Source organism: Pocillopora damicornis, chromosome 5, assembly GCF_964200805.1.
Source record: "Pocillopora damicornis chromosome 5, jaPocDami1.2, whole genome shotgun sequence".
Classification (NCBI taxonomy): Eukaryota; Metazoa; Cnidaria; class Anthozoa; order Scleractinia; family Pocilloporidae; genus Pocillopora; species Pocillopora damicornis.
Window position 1 is genome coordinate 25,705,093 of NC_142674.1, and position 6,000 is coordinate 25,711,092.

Below are 6,000 nucleotides of genomic sequence, written 5' to 3' on the forward strand. Positions count from 1 at the left end.
ATTCTTTAGATGGACAAGCCATTGCAAAATGGTTTTGTGCGCAAATCACGAAGGCAACGGGAGCCATAAACGGCTGTTCAAGGAGTACACAGGACAAAACGTTGACATGGTGGGTCGTAAATACCCCTCCATAATTGCGGTTGAAGACGCGTTAAGCATCGACAGTCCACTGTGGAGTGTACTAAACGATGATATCCAACCGCAGTCTGCTGTTCCCTATTCAGTGTTCAAAGAGGCAACTCATTGATTCGGTTCACACACGCAAAAGATGCTCAGAGGAAATAGCCAGCAACAAAGAAGAAATGGCTGGGATGTTCAGTCATTTCGAGGGAAAGTTGAAGGTATTGGACACCTGGATGTACTTCCTTCTCGCGTTGCTCTTCGCTAGATATTCGTCTTTTTACTTATGTCCTTTCTTGTTCTCTTTCGCGTTCCTTTCACCGTATTCTGCATATTTTGGTGTCCTCTCTAACTTTTTTGGGCGTTTTTCTCGACTTGCTTTACGTAATTACTTCTTGTTTTTTTTGGTCTCTCAGTCTCTTTATTTTCATCCTGTTTTCACGCAAAACCCTCTCTCCACAAACTTGAATCATAACAATTTCCTCTCGTTGACAAAGCTTTAGCTCTGCCGGTATTGTTGCTTTGCGAGTTGATCAGAAAATGTAAAATACTGAGAATTACTGTTCAACTTCAACCTCACCAGTTTGATTTGGCGCTCAAAACGCGGGTTGCAAATTATTTGCTTACGCGGCTTCACAGCTATCAGCCCACGTGAAGCCCTCGTGCAATGCCTAGTTGTGTGCCCGCGGTACGCTACACTGAAGCTCGACACTCGGGTATGCGCACTTCATTGTCATCTGCCGGTGTTTCCTTGCGCACACCTCGATGAGCGAGGTCTATTACGAAGTTCTATCCACAAACATTACGCTATTGACATTGTTAATCCTCACAGTATGCAGGACGTGTGTCATATGAACTTCGTAAGAGACTTCACTCACCATGGAGTCTCTGTGGCTCAGTAGTAGAGCATCGGAGAGCAGAATCCGAAGGTCTGAAGTTCGATTCCTCATGGGGACTCAGAAGTTTTCTTTGTCCCACGCTCGCCACGAGACTAAAATCATCTTCATTTCTTAACCGAGCTCAAAACTTACCATCTCTCTTATTTCTCGCTAACTGCTTGTTTATGAAATTGCAACTCTTCGTAACTGCTTATATGAATGCATTATGAATTCACTCGAAAAATTGTTGTAAATACATCACACACATATGCATGCATAGGGAGCCCTGAACGAAGCAAATCTACATATATATGTTTAAACCCCTGAAGAGTGAAGCGATTCACAAAACAGGCTTGTCGGGAAAATGTACTAGTTGCGTCCTTTTTTCCTCTTAAAATATTTATTCTGCTCTGCTTCAACGTATTGAGCACTGTTCCACGCGAAATCGACTTGCAGACTCCCTACATATATATGTATATATGTTATTCGCCCGTCGGGAGGTCCGTATTGGGAAAAACTGTGCCCTCTGTCTTGAGTACTCGAGAAAGAGGGCACAGTTTTTCCCAATACGGACCGACCCCAGGCTGGTAAATAACATTTTACTTTTTACTATATAAATGAGTCCTCATATACATTCATAAAGTATTCTGGAACATACCAGAAGCTTACAAAAGAACTATTTTGGTAGTATTACTTAATAACTGTGTCATCAACTGCGTCACTGATGTCAACATGAATAAGCAGTCTGGGGATTTCTAGAAGCTTATATTTACAACAACAATTACTCATAACAATAGATTCTTGCTGAACGAAGTCGAAAGTCACTTAATATAAATATTCCTTTCGCGATGACAAAAACCGAAAAAAGGAAGAAGGTGCCGTTAACTTTGCATAAAGATGCATTTCTGAATCAAAAATTCATTCTCTTTAAATGTTGACGACGTCACCTCGAATCGAGCCAGTAAAAGGGCAAGAAAATTAGGAGCTTGCAACCATCTGGAGAATTCAATTAACTCCTGAATAAACGGGTTCCTATACTTAGAAATTTATTACCACTTGGTTCCATATTGATACTCAATCCAACACGTTCGAAAATTCAGATCGAGAGTAATTGAGGCATCCTATGTTTATTTTGAAATTCTTTTATAGGACTGGTAGGCATGAAACGTTCAAGGCGTTTCAAATGAGCAAACTTTGACGCTGAATAATTCTGAGGAGAAACCCTCCGTAAAAACATAGATAGTTATCAGATAGGTAAACACTGTTCTGTTGGGATAGAAATGGCGAGAATGACAATAACAATTGCAATAATGACGATGATGATACATGTAAATAATAAAAATACTTATAACCATACTAATAAACTGATTCATGATACTCTCTAGATGGGTAAATTCTCGTGTAGCTTTAATGTTTCCGAATACCGTTGCTGATCGGCAAATTAGCATAATATTCTTCCTGTTGATCAAAGATTAGAATCATGACATCATTATTCTTTTGAGTTAGCCAATCATGTGAGAGATCTGGAGACAGAGTGCATTGTTTTGGAGCCTTTCTTTCTTCGAAAGACCCTGGGAGAAGAGGGAGGACGAAAAATGAAAAACAGACTTCGGTGAAGTTTCTTTCTTTAATTTGCATTACCTCTATTTTAACCACCATTTACTCGCTCAAAAATGTTTAGGTTTATGGAAGATCTTGTTGTAATTACAGCCCTAAATCTTTCGGGTTCTTTGCAAAGAATTTGGTTAAGTTTAAGGGAAAAGAAATAAAATGTTATTCACCAGCCTAGGGTCGGTCCGTATTGGGAAAAACTGTGCCTTCCGTCTTGAGTCCTCCCCCTTCTCCCACGGTCTTTCGAAGAAGGAAAGGCTCCCAAACAATTCACTCTGTCTCCGTCACCCCTATCTACCAACCTTGTGAACAAGGCGTAAGTTCATTTTGTTTTCTTAGTCTTCTGGGGTTTTTTGGGGTTTTTTTTTTGGTGTGGTGGGGGGGGGGGGGGGGGAAGAGAGTGGTGCGAAGGGGAAAAGGGGGATCGATGTCATTTGACTTCCGTTATTTTTCCCTAAAGTAATGTATTACATTATTCCATATGTTCGAGCCTTTCTACTAATCCAGTGTTTCTTCAACTGAGTGTTATTCTATCTTTGCAAGATGTTCCGTAAACCATTGACATGCGTCACTCGGTGGGCGTTTAGATTAAACTTATCGCCAAGAGATATTGTTTTTCTTATCTTTTCATCATTATTATTCCTTTTAAAAATTGTTCTCAGGGAAGTGGGATTGGTTAGCCTTTCACTCCCAGTGGTGATCACTATGAATCTTCTTCCTATGATATCCATACATTATTCAGCAGACAGGTAATGAGAATATTCAAACTTATGAGGTAGAGGTTGTTATCTTGATCTAACATCAAATTCTTGTATCCAATTAGAAAGGAAATGTGCAGCACAAAGAGGGGAGAATTAGCAATCAGATCTTGAAAGTTAAAGGTTTAACCTCCCCCCAGCCCACCCCTGTTTGCCTTCCTGAGAGTAAGCCAGCCAACATATTACATCCGCACGCTCACGCGATTCTCTTCTTAAAAAAAAAGAAACGAAAGAAGCATTTTTGTCTTAAAAGACAGTACATCAAAAGAAAATAGAAAGAAAAAAAAGGGAAAATAAGGTAGGGAACATTTTTCAATCCTGCGGTGTCCCTTTTTATCGCAAGGAGATGGAAACAAACAGTGCCTTAATATTCATATTTATAGGAGACGATATATGTTGGACATTTTTCTTCTCGGCACCTGTCGGTGGAGTGAACTAATTATGTATTTTGGTTCATTTGCATTGTGGGCGTTAAAATTTAAATTTTTTGTCGGCCGCCTGATCGCAAATAAACATTTGCCAATTACTGATAACTGTCAAAAACTGAAACAAAAACGTTATAGAAAAAAGCAAGACGAATCAATACACACTTGGAAAACAAAAGGAGACCAAACTAAAACGAAAAACAAAAACAAACGAAGAAAGACAAAGCGAAAGGAAATTAGAAACTGTTGAAAATGGGAAAATTGCTTGACAGCTGACGGTTGAAACAGTCTAATGCCGTCACTAAACTTTATTTGTCACCAGATGGCTTCAAGCTTCAAGGATCTCTCACTTGATTGGCTGATTCAAAACAATGATGATGTCAGGATTCTTATCTTTGATCAACAAAGAGAATATTATGCTAATTTTCCGATCAGCAACGGTATTCGAAAACATTAAAGCTACATGAGAAGTTACCCCTCTATAGATTATCGTTGTCTATTTTATCAGTATGGTTATTAGTATTTTTATTATTTACATGTATCATCATCGTCATTATTGCAATTGTCATTGTTATTCTCGCCTTTTCTATCCCAAAAGAGCAGTGTTTACCCATCTCATGACTATCTATCTTTTACGGAGGGTTTCTCCTCAGAATTATTCGCGTCAAAGGTGTTTGCTCATTTAAAACGCCTTGAACGTTTTATTCTTAACAGTGTTATAAAAAATTTCATAATAACCACAAGATGCCTCAGTTACTCTCGATCTGAATTTTCTAACGTGTTGGATTGATTATCATGACGGAACCAAGTGATAATAAAATTCTAGTTATATAAACCTGTTTATTCAGAAGTTAATTGCATTCTCCAGATGGTTGCAAGCTTATAATTTTCTTGCCCTCTTACTTGCTCTGTTCGAGGTGAGGTCATCAACATTTAAAGAGAATGATTATTGGATTCTGAAATACATCTTTATGCAAAGTTAACGGCACCGTCTTCCTTTTTTTTTTTGGTTTTTGCTATCACGGAAGGAATATTTATATTCAGCGACTTTCGACTTTGTTCGGCAGGAATCTATTTATTCTCAGAGAGACACCTTAGAGAAAGGTAATTTTTTCTAGGCTATTTTTGTACCGTGTGGAACATTGAAAACATGGTAATTCTAAATATTATATAATTCAGTTGTTACCTGCTGATGATGTGCCGTGTAAAATTGATCATCGCCGATGATCATCATCCCTATTATTTCGACTCGGTTGTTATATAGTTATTTTAAAGCTGATGGTTTTTAGTACCGTACGAGTACTGATTCTAATTCTGATCACGGGGCGACTTCGACAGACATAAGATTATTGTTGTGCTAACACAATTATCGCAGTATACTACGCATTTTTGGGCCAATATTTTTTAGAGTACTTTGCTTCTGTATGTTTTATCTCTGATAAAGTGTTTGTTAAATAAGCGTTGCTTTTATAGTTCTAGATCTAAGTGGTCGTTATAACTTATATTTGCACATTCACCTGTTTTCCTCTTAACGAAAAAAGGAAAAACTGCTGAAGTATTTTGTCTTAAAATAGTACATTAAATAGGAAGAAACAAGACAACATTGGAGGGGAAAAAAAAATCCGTGGGAGAGATCATGCAATTCTGAGGTAATCCACTTATTGTTATCAACGGACGGGAAACGCACCGTGCGCTAGAATATCTAAAAAAAAGATTTGTCGGACATTTTTCTTCACAGTACCTATCGGTTAAATTAGCTATTATATTTTGGTTAATTTACATTATTTGTTCTTGGCCGCTCGTTCTAAAGAAAACGGCTAACTACTAATAACTTGAAGAAAAATAAAAGATAAAATGATGGTGATAATAGATAATAATTATTCGGCATTAAAGAAAACATAATAATATTATGACTGGTATTTTTTTTTCTACAATTACAAGTATCATTGTCATTATTATCGTATATACTATTATAATTTTGTTTTCTATCTCAAGAGAAAGTTCTTTTTCCCACGAGTAACTGTGTATTTTCACAAAGGGTTTCTCTCTAAAACATTTTGCATCCAAGGTAATTGCTCACTTGAAACGTGTTGAGGGTTGATGCTTAACAGTGCTCAACCCAATTTGATATCAAGAAGTCTCGGTTTTTGTCTAATTCAGTTTCTTTTACCGTGTTGGAATGAGCATCTTTAAGGAGCAGATTAGTAG